At 42.8% G+C, this 14,768-nt stretch overlaps 1 protein-coding gene across 2 annotated transcripts in view; it reads left to right on the forward strand.

The window, feature by feature from the left end:
- The window catches only part of asmt2 (acetylserotonin O-methyltransferase 2), an 84,746-nt gene that overhangs the window by 60,178 nt on the left and 9,800 nt on the right, over positions 1-14,768 (forward strand). The window lies entirely within an intron of this gene.

Genomic DNA, 14,768 nt, shown 5'->3' on the forward strand with positions numbered 1-14,768 from the left:
TCCATGTTGGCAGCAGCCTCTCTGAGGTAGTGATTGCTATTTAACAGTCTGATGGCCTTGAGATATAAGCTGTTTTTCAGTCTCTCGGTCCCAGCTTTGATGCACCTGTACTGACCTCGCCTTCTGGATGATAGTGCTGTGAACAGGCAGTGGTTCGAGTGGTTGTTGTCCTTGATGATCTTTTTGGCCTTCCTGTGACATCGGGTGCTATAGGTGTCATGGAGGGCAGGTAGTTTGCCCCTGGTGATGTGTTGTGCAGACCGCACCACCCTCTGGAGAGCCTTACGGTTGTCGGCGGAGCAGTTGCTGTACCAGACTGTGATACAGCCCGACAGGATGCTCTCGATTGTGGATCTCTAGAAGTTAGTCAGGGTTTTGGGTGACAAGCCAAATTTCTTCAGCCTCCTGAGGTCTGTGTGGGTGGACCATTTCAGTTAGTCATTGATGTATACGCCAAGGAACTTAATACTTTCCACCTTCTCCACTACTGTCCCATCGATGTGGATAGGGTGGTGCTCCCTCTGCTGTTTCCTGAAGTCCACAATCATCTCCTTTGTTTTGGTGACATTGAGTGAGAGGTTGTTTTCCTGACCCCACACTCCGAGTGCCCTCACCTCCCCCCTGTAGTCTGACTCGTCGTTGTTGGTAATCAAGCCCCCTTCTGTTGTGTTGTCTGCAAACTTGATGATTGAGTCGGAGGCGTGCATGGCCACGCAGTCGTGGGTGAACAGGGAGTACAGGAGAGGGCTGAGAAGGCACCCTTGTGGAGACCCAGTGTTGAGGGTCAGCGAGGTGGAGATGTTGTTTCCTACCTTCACCACCTGGGGGCGGCCCGTCAGAAAGTCCAGGACCCAATTTCACAGGGCGGGGTTGAGGCCCAGGGCCTCCAGCTTGATGATGAGCTTGGAGGGTACTATGGTGTTGAATGCTGAGCTGTAGTTAATGAACAGCATTCTTACAAGTATTGTATCGTCTGTGGACCTGTTAGGGCAGGATGGAAACTGAAGTGGGTCTAGGGTGGCCGGTAAGGTGGAGGTGATATGATCCTTGACTAGTCTCTCAATGCACTTAATGATGACAGAAGTGAGTCATTTAGTTCAGCTATCTTTGCCTTCTTGTGTACAGGAACAATGGTGGCCATCTTGAAGCATGTGGGGACAGCAGACTGGGATAGGGAGCGATTGGATATGCCCGTAAACACACCAGCCAGCTGGTCTGCGCATGCTCTGATGTCGCAGCTAGGTATGCCGTCTGGGCCAGCAGCCTTGCGAGGGTTAACACGTTTAAATGTTTTACTCACGTTGGTGACGAGAAGGAGAGAGGGGGGGCCCAGTTCTTGTTAGCCGGCTGCGACGGTGGCACTGTATTATCCTCAAAGCGGGCAAGGAAGGTGTCCGTGATGTGGTTGGTTCTCTTTTTGTAGTGTATGATTTCCTGTAGGCCCTGCAACATGCGTCTCATGTCTGAGCCGTTGAATTGCGCCTCCACTTTGACCCTGTACCGGCATTTTGCTTGTTTGATTGCCTTGCAGAGGGAATAACTACACTGTTTATATTCAGCCATATTCTCAGACCTCTTTCCATGGTTAAATGCGGTGGTTCACGCATTCAGTTTTGCGCGAATGCCGCCATCCATCCACGGTTTCTGGTTAGGGTAGGTTTTAATAGTCACAGTGGGACCAACATCTCCAATGCACTTCCTTATAAATTCACTCACCGAGTCAGCGTATAGGTCAATGTTATTCTCTGAGGCTGACCTGAACATATCCCAGTCCGTGTGATCAAAACAATCTTGAAGCGTGGATTCCAATTGGTCAGACCAGCGTTGAATGGTTCTAGTCACTGGTACATCCTGTTTGAGTTTCTGCCTATAAGACGATAGGAGCAAGGAGTGTGGGGGAGGGCTTTGTATGCATCGCGGAAGTTAGAGTAGCAGTGGTCTAGTGTATTACCCCCGCGCGTAGTGCAATCAATATGCTGTTAGAATTTAGGTAGCCTTGTTCTCAAATTTGCTTTGTTAACCTCTCTGGGCCAGTGGGACGTTAGCGTCCCACTCTATTCAACAGCCAGTGGAATCGCGTGGCGCGAAATACAAATACCTCAAAAATGCTATAACTTCAATTTCTCAAACATATGACTATTTTACACCATTTGAAAGATAAGACTCTCGTTAATCCAACCACGTTGTCCGATTTCAAAAAGGCTTTACAGCGAAAGCAAAACATTAGATTATGTCAGGAGAGTACCCAGCCAAAAATAATCACACAGCCATTTTCAAAGCAAGCATATATGTCACAAAAACCAAAACCACAGCTAAATGCAGCACTAACCTTTGATGATCTTCATCAGATGACACTCCTAGGACATTATGTTATACAATACATGCATGTTTTGTTCAATCAAGTTCATATTTATATCAAAAAACAGCTTTTTACATTAGCATGTGATGTTCAGAACTAGCCGAAAACTTCCGGTGAATTTACTAAATTACTCATGATAAACGTTGACAAAATACATAACAATTATTTTAAGAATTATAGATACAGAACTCCTTTATGCAAACGCTATGTCAGATTTTAAAATAGCTTTTCGGCGAAAGCACATTGTGCAATATTCTGAGTACATAACTCGGCCATCACAGGCTAGCTAATTTGAGTTTGGGCCAACCTAAACTCAGAATTACTATTAGAAAAATTGGATTACCTTTGCTGTTCTTCGTCAGAATGCACTCCCAGGACTTCTAGTTCAACAACAAATGTTGTTTTGGTTCCAAATAATCCATAGTTATATCCAAATACCTCAGTTTTGTTTGTGCGTTCAGGTCACTATCCAAAGGGTAGCGCGCGAGCGCATTTCGTGACAAAAAATGTCAAAATATTCCATTACCGTACTTCGAAGCATGTCAAACGCTGTTTAAAATAAATGTTTATGCTATTTTTCTCTTAAAATAGCGATAATATTCCAACCGGACAACGTTGTATTCATTCAAAGAGTGAAAGAAAAAAATTGAGAAGTCTCGTGAATGCGCATCTCAGTCTCACTGTCCCCAGACAGGCCACTTACAAACTCTGCTGCTGTACTTTGCCCAGAGACAGGAGACACGTCATTCCGCTTTCTGAACACTTTAGAGAGCCTATGGAAGCCTTAGAAAGTGTCACATAACAGCACAGATGCTGTAATTTCGATAGAGATGCAACAGAAGGACTACAAATTGTCAGACAGGGCACTTCCTGCATGGAATCTTCTCAGGTTCTTGCCTGCCATATGAGTTCTGTTATACTCACAGACACCATTCAAACAGTTTTAGAAACTTTAGAGTGTTTTCTATCCAAATCTACTAATTATATGCATATTCCCTTTTCTGGGCAAGAGTAGTAACCAGTTTAAATCGGGTAAGTTTTTTATCCGGCCGTGAAAATACTGCCCCCTATCCCCAACAGGTTAAAAATCGCCGGCTACAATAAATGCAGCCTCAGGATATATGGTTTCCTGTTTACATAGAGTCCAGTGAAGTTCCTTTAGGGCCATCTTGGTGTCTGCTTGAGGGGGAATGTACACAGCTGTGACGATAAATTACGAGAATTCTGTTGGAAGGTAATATGGCCGGCATTTGATTGTGAGGAATTCGAGGCCGGGTGAGCATAAGGACTTGAGTTCCTGTCTGTTGTTATGATTACACCATGAATCGTTAATCATGAAGCGTACACCCCCGCCCTCCCTCTTCCCAGAGAGGTGTTTATCCCTGTCAGCACGATGCATGGAGAAGCCCGGTGGCTGAACCGATTCCGACAACATATCCCAAGAGAGCTATGTTTCAGTGAAACAGAGAATGTTACAATCTCTGATGTGTCTCTGGAAGGCAACCCTTGCTCGAATTTCATCTACCTTGTTGTCAAGAGACTGGACATTGGCGAGTAGTATGTTAGGGAGCGGTGGGCAATGTGCACATCTACGGAGCCTGACCAGGAGGCCGCTCCATCTGCCCCTTCTGCGGCGCCATTGTCTTGGTTTGGCTACTGGGATTAGATCCATTGTCTGGGTGGTGGTCCAACAGAGGATCCGCTTTGGGAAAGTCGTATTCCTGGTCGTAATGTTGGTAAATTGACATCGCTCTTATATCCAATAGTTCTTCCCGGCTGTATGTAATAAGACTTAAGATATCCTGGGGTTACAATGTAAGAAATAATACATAGAAAAACAAAATACTGGGTAGTTTCCTAAGGACTCGAAGCGAGGTGATCATCTCTGTCAACGCAATCATTTATAGTGTGGAACAACTTTTTCACAGGGGGTGCAGGAAAATATATGTTTTTGAGCATATGGTTGAAATACTCACAGCTTTTATCTAACAGTGTCAATCACTGAAAAAGACAGTCCATTCGCATTTGCTCAAGAGATGCTGAAAATAAATACTGTAATGCTTCACTCCTTTTCCCGAGACAAAATGTACATTTGGTGTATATCATTGTACTGCAAGAAATACTTAATTCCGCAGGAGTTCATTTCATATCAGACTACATGTGAGTCCAAATGTCATGTACTATTCCATTTAACTCATCTCAAGTTCAAAGGCGGGGTGTATCATTTCAACTTTCTCATTTGTTGTTCATGTGAGAATATTAGATTAGTCTTTCACAATATCACAATCTTTAACAATAATACTCAAAGTAGACATAGTAATATGAGACACTAGTATTTCACAATGTCAAAAACTCAAAGGCTTAGTAATAACCTCAACCTTGTTTTATTCTGAAGATACAGGATAGTTTACATAGCACAATTAAATAGTAGACATACATACAGTAATGGCAGTGTACTACAATACAAGCAATTCTCAGTGGTGTAGAGACAACAGGTGTGGTTGTAGAGATGTGTAGAGACATCAGAGTAATCTTAAATAGGGACATATTTCAAATTCACAACATAACATACATAGGCATTTCATCATTAAGACCTTTAGGAAATAATGTCTGGAGGGTGAAAATCCAAAAACATTCTCTTTTACTCAGAGTATTATTAATATCACCTCCCCTGTCTGATATCGTAACTTTCTCTATAACACAACATCTAAAGGTAGAAATGGCATGTTTTAGGTCATTAAAATGTACTGCGACTGGATAATCCCTGTCGTTTCTCCTGATTGAACTTTTATGTTCACTAATTCTCTGTTTTTCGTATGATGTACCCAATGATTAATGAAAACTTGATATGTCCTCATTGTGGTTTTATGGACGTATTCAATGCGTCTTATTTATACACTTTTGTAGTATTCGTGAAATACATATTGTTATGTTTGGTAGCACTTATTTATTTTTCCTTTGCCTCCTACCCCTTTCCATGCGTGGAACGGATGTGGGTGGGGCTAGGTCTACATAGAGGTGCTGTTTTCAGAAAATTCACAAAAGCTCTGACGAAGGCCGTTAGGCCGATACGTAAGCTTATTAAATATCAGTGATACTATCAAGAGCAGTGTACGTAATTATGACATAACATTGAAGGTTGTGCAATGAAACAGGAATATTTAGACTTAGGGATGCCACCCGTTAGATAAAATACGGAATGGTTCCGTATTTCACTGAAAGGAAAAACGTTTTGTTTTCGAGATGAGAGTTTCCGGATTCGACCATATTAATGACCAAAGGCTCGTATTTCTGTGTGTTATTATGTTGTAATTAAGTCTATGATTTGATAGAGCAGTCTGACTGAGCGGTGGTAGGCAGCAGCAGGCTCGTAAGCATTCATTCAAACACCACTTTCGTGCGTTTTGCCAGCAGCTCTTCGCTGTGCTTCAAGCATTGCGCTGTTTATGACTTCAAGCCTATCAACTCCCAAGATTAGGCTGGTGTAACAGATGTGAAATGGCTAGCTAGTTAGCGGGTGCGCGCTAATAGCGTTTCAAACGTCACTCGCTCTGAGACTTGGAGTAGTTGTTCCCCTTGCTCTGCATGGGTAACGCTGCTTCAAGGGTGGCTGTTGTCAATGTGTTCCTGGTTTGAGCCCAGGTAGGAGAGGGACGGAAGCTATACTGTTACACTGGCAATACTAAAGTGCCTATAAGAACATCCAATAGTCAAAGGTATATGAAATACAAATCGTATAGAGAGAAATAGTCCTATAATTCCTATAATAACTACAACCTAAAACTTCTTACCTGGGAATATTGAAGACTCATGTTAATTAAAAGGAACCACCAACTTTCATATGTTCTGAGCAAGGAACTTAAACATTAGCTTTCTTACATGGTACATATTGCACTTTTACTTTCTTCTCCAACACTTTGTTTTTGCATTATTTAAACCAAATTGAACATCTTTCATTATTTATTTGAGACTAAATTGATTTTATTGAAGTTAAAATAAGTGTTCATTCAGTATTGTTGTAATTGTCATTATTACAAATACCTGTAAAAAAAATTGGCCGATTAATCGGTATCTGCTTTTTTTTGTCCTCCAATAATCAGTATCGGTATCGGCGTTGAAAAATCATAATCGGTCGCCCTCTAGTTTAGAGACAGTAGAGACAACAGCGGTGTGGGTGTAGAGATGTGTAGAGGCAGTAGAGACAACAGCGGTGTGGGCGTAGAGATGTGTAGAGATGTGTAGAGGCAGTAGAGACAACAGGTGTTGGTGTAAAGGCAGTAGAGACAACAGGTGTGGGTGTAGAGATGTACAAACTGTCATCTTGTGACAAGAACATGGAGAGAATGTGGAAATGTATCTTCTGCCTTTGCCTTTGCCTAAAACCACCGCAGCACCCCTGGGTGGAGAGAAATTGTGAGGGGTTGAGTGCCTTGCTCACAGGCACAATGGCAGGAAATGGTACAAGGGAGCCTTCCAGTTGCCAGTTCAGTTCCATTCCCATTTTTGTAAGGTCCGGGGCTTGAACCATTGTAGTCGTAGTACCACACTCACTCACTGCTCCACGGGGCAACAGTAGCCTAGCCCTGGACATGCAGTGTTTCTCAATCCTGGTCCTGCGGACCCCAAGGGGGGCACATTTAGTTTTTTCCCTTAATACTACCCACCTGATTCAAGCATCAAAGCTTGTAAATGTGATTATTAAAGTTGATTATAAGTTGAGTGCTAGGGAAAAATGTGCACCCATTTGGGTCCCCAGGACCAGGATTAAGAAACAAAGGTTGGATAGGCAGACCAGCAGCTAGAAGGTTGCTGGTTCAAGCCCAGGGCCATGCAGCACAAAAATGGGAATGGAACTGAACTGGCTGCTGGAAGGCTGTTGGTCTCTGATCCCATCAATTACATGATATATGAATAGAAAAAGCCATTGATCACATGACACCATTCATTCCTATGTGAAGACTCAGTCAGTTAAGATGGCGTCTCATGGAGACATAACATGCGCAGTTTGAGCTACTCCAGGAAGTAAAGTTGCAGGATAGCTCAGTGCTGCCCCCTCTATTGAGTAACTCAATTTGAAGGCCGCCCTAGGTACTGCAGGCTGCCATTAGCAACTAAATTATCCTTATAAATTGTATTCTGTGTGAGATTTTAAAGTAATCAGCTCAAGGACATACATCTGGTGTATTAGAAGCAATTATTGGTACTATGATTGTCTACAAAATATTTGTTTATTTACATGAAGATTGACCGTGAAGATTGACATTTTTCCATTCGCTATGATGGGGGGATCCTGTTTTCTGCTAACAATGCCAACAGTACCATTGTACAATCTCCTGGTGTTGTGCCCTTAACCCCCATAATGGCTCTCCATCAACGGACGCTGCACTGCTGCTGACTCTGTGTCAACTTGGGTTGAGAAAGGAGAAGATCCCGTGTGGCTCAGTTGGTAGAGCATGATGTGTGCAACGCCAGGGTTGTGGGTTCGATTCCCACGGGGGACCAGTACGGAAAACAAAAAATGTATGAAATGTATGCATTCACTAGTGTAAGTCGCTCTGGATAAGAGCGTCTGCTAAATGACTAAAATGTAAGATACCTTTCCCTTCTGACCCATGGACAATAAAGTTGTATTCTATTCCACTTTGGAGTCATCCACTTCTTTATCCAGCATATTGTCCATAAAGAGAGGGCTTGACAACACAAGCTAGCTCCCCATGTAGTCTACTCCAGGAACAATATGTATGCGGTCCAGCATTATTGTTTGAAAAAAAGAACAACACATTAGACTCCCTGAACAGGCATTTGTTGAAATACATCAGCTCTATGTTGATCAAATCACATTTTATTGGTCACATACACATATTTAGCATACATCGTTGTGGACAGGAAGGGGAACTCTGTTGTCCTGGAAAGGAATAGCAAGGGGGCCATGCGACATGTTTCTTTTGTGAAACTGTGGATACAACCACAGTCAGGACAATGGACTATAAATGACAGAGACACTGACCAGGCAGAGCCTGACACACTGCCTAGACAAGTGCTTGAACCTGACGAGGCCATTCAACCACAGCCTCGACCTCGAGAGACTCAGACAACAAGTTGTGCATCTGAAAGTCTATGTTAGATAGATGTGTTGCCATAATGGATCAGAATAATCTCTGGCACAGTCTGAATGGCAGGGCAGTCTACCCCTAGCCATCACAGAAAAGTTACAGCAGTGTTATCAATCAAGTTATATTGGTCACATACACATATTTAGCAGATGTTATTGTGGGTGTAGCGAAATGCTTGTGTACCTAGCTCCAACAGTGCAGTAGTATCTAACAATTCACAACAATACACACAAATCTAAAAGTAAAAGAATGGAATTAAGAAATATATATATATTAGGACGAGCAATGTCGGAGGGGCATTGACTAAAATACAGTAGATTAGAATACAGTATATACATGTGAGATGAGTAAAGCAGTATGTAAACATTATTAAATTGGCCAGTGATTCCATATCTATGTTTACTGGGCAGCAGCCTCTAAGATGAAGTGTTGAGTAAACCCAGCTTTTATTCACCTGTACTGACCTCTCCTTCTGGATGGTAGCGGGGTGAACAGCCCGTGGCTCAGGTGGTTGATGATCTTTTTGGCCTTCCTGTGACATCGGGTCCTGTAGGTGTCCTGGAGGGCAGGTAGTTTGTCCCCGGTGATGCGTTGGGCACACCGCACCACCCTCTGGAGAGCCTTGCTGTTGTGGGCGGCGCAGTTGCCGTACCAGGCGGTGGTACAGTCCAACAGGATGCTCTCAATTGTGCATCTGTAAAAGTTTGAGAGGGTTTTAGTTGACAAGCCAAATTTCTTCAGCCTCTTCACCACACTGTCTGTGTGGGTGGACCATTTCAGTTTGTCAGCGATGTGTACGCCGAGGAACTTAAAACTTTCCACCTTCTCCACTGCTGTCCCGTCGTTGTGGATAGGGGAGTGCTCCCTCTGCTGTTTTAAAGCTGGGACCGAGAGACAGCTTCAATCTCAAGGCCATCACACTGTTAAATAGCCATCACTAGGCGGCTTCCACCTGCTTACGTAACCCTGCACCTTAGAGGCTGCTGCCCCATAAACACTACCGTTCAAAAGTTTGGGGTCACTTAGAAATGTCCTTGTTTTAGAAAGAAAAGCATTTTTTTTTCGTCCATTAAAATAACATCAAATTGATCAGAAATACAGTGTAGACATTGTTAATGTTGTAATTGACTATTGTAGCTGGAAACGGCAGATTTGTGTGGAATATTTACATAGGCGTACAAAGGCCCATTATCAGCAACTATCACTCCTGTGTTCCAATGGCACGTTGTGTTAGCTAATCCAAGATTATCATTTTAAAAGGCTAATTGATCATTAGAAAACCCTTTTGCAATTATGTTAGCACAGCTGAAAACTGTTGTTCTGATTAAAGAAGCAATACAATTGGCCTTCTTTAGACTAGATGAGTATCTGGAGCATCAGCATTTGTGGGCTCAATTACAGGCTCAAAATGGCCAGAAACAAACAACTTTCTTCTGAAACTCGTCAGTCTATTCTTGTTCTGAGAAATGAAGGCTATTCCATGTGAGAAATTTCCAAGAAACTGAAGATCTGATACAACGCTGTGTACTACTCCATTCACAGAACAGTGCAAACTGGCTCTAACCAGAATAGAAAGAGGAGTGGGAGGCCCCGGTGCACAACTAAGCAAGAGGACAAGTACATTAGAGTGTCTAGTTTGAGAAACAGAAGTCCTCAACTGGCAGCTCACAACTGGCAGCTCACAACCTCACAAGTCCTCAACTGGCAGCTTCATTAAATAGTACCCGCAAAACACCAGTCTCAACGTCAACAGTGAAGAGGCGACTCCGGGATGCTGCCTTCTAGGCAGAGTTGCAAAGAAAAATCCATATCTCAGACTGGCCAATAAAAAGAAAAGATTAAGATGGGCAAAAGAACACAGACACTGGACAGAGGAACTCTGCCTAGAAGGCCAGCATCCCTGAGTCGCCTCTTCACGGTTGATGTTGAGACTGGTGTTTTTGCTTTACTCATCTCGTATGTATATACTGTATTCTATTCTACTGAATTTTAATTTATGCCACTCCGACATTGCTCTTCCTAATATTTATATATTCCTTAATTCCATTATTTTAATTGAGGTTGTGTGTATTTTGTGTATTGTTTTGAATTGTTAGATATTACTGCACTGTTGGAGCTAGAAACACAAGCATTTCACCACACCCACAATAACATCTGCTAAACATGTGTATGTAACAAATAAAATGGTATTTAATTTAATTTAAATGGTCACGTGGAATTTGACTGCCGTCATGAAGGTGTGGCAGTAATATGGTCACCATAAAAGCCATAACCCCTACCTACATGTACATATTACCTCAATTACCTCAACTAACCTGTACCCCCACACATTGACTCTGTACCGGTACTCCATGTATATAGCCTCATTACTAACCTGTACCCCCGCAAATTGACTCTGTACCGGTACCCCATGTATATAGCCTCATTACTAACCTGTACCCTCACACATTGACTCTGTACCGGTACCCCATGTATATAGCCTCATTACTAACCTGTACCCCCACACATTGACTCTGTACCGGTGCTCCTTGTATATAGCCTCATTACTAACTTATACCCCTGCACATTGACTCGGTACCGGTACCCCATGTTTATAGCCTCCATAATGATAGTTTATTGTAACTTTTTTTTACTTTAGTTTATTTAGTAAATATTTTATTTACTATTATTTTTCTTAAAACTGCATTGTTTGTTAAGGGCTTGTAATGAGGATTTCATGGTAAGGTTGTATTCGGCACATGCGATTTTAAATCCTTAGCCCTTCTCTGAAGGCGTAGAAGGCCCATTGTTCCCCACTGTGTTTGGGTTAGTACTCATTTGTAGAGGGCTCTATTTTCCCCCAGCATGCATTCTTTCACTATTCTGAATGTCTACAGAATCCAGATTTTGATCTGAAAGATGAACACAGAAATACTGGACATTTTCAACTCTTATGGTGGTGGTTTGACAAAATTACAATCATGGTTCTGGATTGGACTCGCATTTTTCTGGTCTTGACTCCGTCTTGGACCCCTTGTCCCCCTCCCGGTCTCGGTTTTTACTCGGAAACCTCTTAACCTGTTAGGGCTAGGGGGCAGCATTTGCACGTCTGGATAAAAAAAATGTACCCGATTTAATCTGGTTACTAATCCTACCCAGTAACTAGAATATGCATATACTTATTATATATGGATAGAAAACACTCTAAAGTTTCTAAAACTGTTTGAATGGTGTCTGTGAGTATAACAGAACTCATTTGGCAGGCAAAACCCTGAGACATTTTCTGACAGGAAGTGGATACCTGATGTGTTGTATTACCTTTAAACCTATCCCATTGAAAAACACAGGGGCTGAGGAATATTTTGGCACTTCCTATTGCTTCCACTAGATGTCACCAGCCTTTACAAAGTGTTTTGAGTCTTCTGGAGGGAGATCTGACCGAACAAGAGCCATGGAACGATGATGTCCCATTAGACACCTGGCGCGCGAGTTCATGTTGGGTACCCTCGTTCCAATACGTTATAAAAGAGTATGCATTCGTCCACCTTGAATATTATTCATGTTCTGGTTAAAAAAGGCCCTAATGATTTATGCTATACAACGTTTGACATGTTTGAACGAACGGAAATATATTTTTTCCCCTCGTTCATGACGAGAAGTCCGGCTGGCTTAGATCATGTGCTAACAAGACGGAGATTTTTGGACATAAATGATGAGCTTTTTTGAACAAAACTACATTCGTTATGGACCTGTGATACCTGGAAGTGACATCTGATGAAGAGAATCAAAGGTAATGGATTATTTACATAGTATTTTCGATTTTAGATCTCCCCAACATGACGTCTAGTCTGTATCGCAACGCGTATTTTTCTGGGCGCAGTGCTCAGATTATTGCAAAGTGTGATTTCCCAGTAAGGTTATTTTTAAATCTGGCAAGTTGATTGCGTTCAAGAGATGTAAATCTATAATTCTTTAAATGACAATATAATATTTTACCAATGTTTTCTAATTTTAATTATTTAATTTGTGACGCTGACTTGACTGCCGGTTATTGGAGGGAAACGATTTCCTCAACATCAATGCCATAGTAAAACGCTGTTTTTGGATATAAATATGAACTTGATAGAACTAAAAATGCATGCATTGTCTAACATAATGTCCTAGGAGTGTCATCTGATGGAGATTGTAAAAGGTTAGTGCATCATTTTAGCTGGTTTTATGGTTTTGGTTACCCTGTCTTTGAATTGACAAAACATTACACACAACTCTTGTAAATGTACTGTCCTAACATACTCTAAATTTATGCTTTCGCCGTAAAACCTTTTTGAAATCGTAAAACGTGGTTAGATTAAGGAGATGTTTATCTTTCAAAGATTGTAAAATAGTTGTATGTTTGAAAAATTTGAATTTTGACATTTATTTGGATTCAAATTTGCCGCTCTTGAAATGCACCTGCTGTTAATGGAGTGCACCACGGGTGGTACGCTAGCGTCCCACCTAGCCCATAGAGGTTAAGCTGACAGTCCCCAAAATCGGGCACTGGAATCGCTTAAAAAAATATTGAATATGTTTATATTTCCCACCCAAGTCAGAAGACATCCATCAAGACCTTCCTAGGACCAGGTTAATGTCCTCTGCCGAAGTTCTATCAACACATTGACTATAGTACTCGCGCTGCTAAAACACTGAACCACTCCAACTTCTGGGATGCCTACAACGCCCTCCCCTGCCCTCCTTTCGGCAAATCTGATCATGACTCTATTTTGCTCCTCCCTTTCTATAGGCAGAAACTCAAACAGGAAGTACCCATGCTACGGACTATTCAACACTGGTCTGGCCAATCGGAATCCGCGCTTCAAGATTGTTTTGATCACACGGACTGGGATATGTTCCGTGTTGCCTCTGAGAATAATATTGATGAAAACACTGATGTGGTGACTGAGTTTATTTATCAGGAAGTGTATAGTAGATGTTGTACCCACTGTGACTATTAAAACCTACCCAAACCAGAAACCATGGATAGATGGCAGTATTTGCGCAACACTGAAAGCGCGAAACATTGCATTTAACCATGGCAAGGTGACTGGGAATATGGCCGAATACAAACAATGTAGTTATTCCCTCCGTAAGGCAATCAAACAGGTAAAGCGTCAGTATAGAGACAAAGTGGAGTTGCAATTGAACAGCTCAGACACAAGGTGTATGTGGCAGGGTCTACAGACAATCACAGACTACAAAGGGAAAACCAGCCACATTGCAGATACTGACTTCTTGCTTCCGGACAAGCTATACACCTTCTTCGCACACTTTGAGGATAACACAGTGCCACCGACGCGGCCCGCTATCAAGGACTGTGGGCTCTCCTTCTCCGTGGCCGACATGAGTAAGACATTTAAGCGTCCTCGCAAGGCTGCTGGCCCAGACGGCATCCCTAGCCGCGTTCTCAGAGCATGTGCAGACCAGCTGGCTGGAGTGTTTACGGACATATTCAATCTCTCCCTATTCCAGTCTGCTGTCCCCACTTGCTTCAAGATGTCCACCATTGTTCCTGTACCCAAGAAAGCAAAGGTAACTAAACTAAATGACTATCGCCCGTAGCACTCACTTCTGTCATCATGAAGAGCTTTGAGAAGCTAGTTAAGGATCATATCACCTCTACCCTACCTGACACCCTAGACTCACTTCAGTTTGCATACCGCCCCAATAGATCCACAGAAGATGCACTCGGAATCGCACTGCACAACGCCCTATTCCATCTGGACAAGAGGAATACATTTACATTTTAGTCATTTAGCAGACGCTCTTATCCAGAGCGACTTACATTTCATACATTTTTTTTTTTTTTGTACTGGCCCCCCGTGGGAATCGAACCCACAACCATGGCGTTGCAAACACCATGCTCTACCAACTGAGCTACAGGGAATACTTGTAAGAATGCTGTTCATTGACTATAGCTCAGCATTCAACCCCATAGTACCCTCCATGCTCTTCATTAAGCTTTAGGCCCTGGTTCTGAACCCAGCCCTGTGCAACTGGGTCCTGGACTTCCTGAAGGGTCGCCCCCATGTGGCGAAGGTAGGAAAAAACACCACTTCGTTGATCCTCAACACAGGGGCCCAACAAGGATGCGTGCTCAGCCCCGTCCTGTACTCCACCCATGACTGCGAGGCCACTCATGTCTCCAACTCAATCATCAAGTTGGCAGACGACAACAGTGGTAGGCCTGATTAACAACAATGATGAGACAGCCTACAGGGAGGAGGTGAGGGCCCTGGGAGTGTGGTAACAGGAAAATAACCTCTCACCCAACGTCAACA

The sequence above is a fragment of the Salmo salar genome, chromosome 09, assembly GCF_965601325.2.
Source record: "Salmo salar chromosome 09, fSalSal1, whole genome shotgun sequence".
NCBI classification, from domain to species: Eukaryota; Metazoa; Chordata; class Actinopteri; order Salmoniformes; family Salmonidae; genus Salmo; species Salmo salar.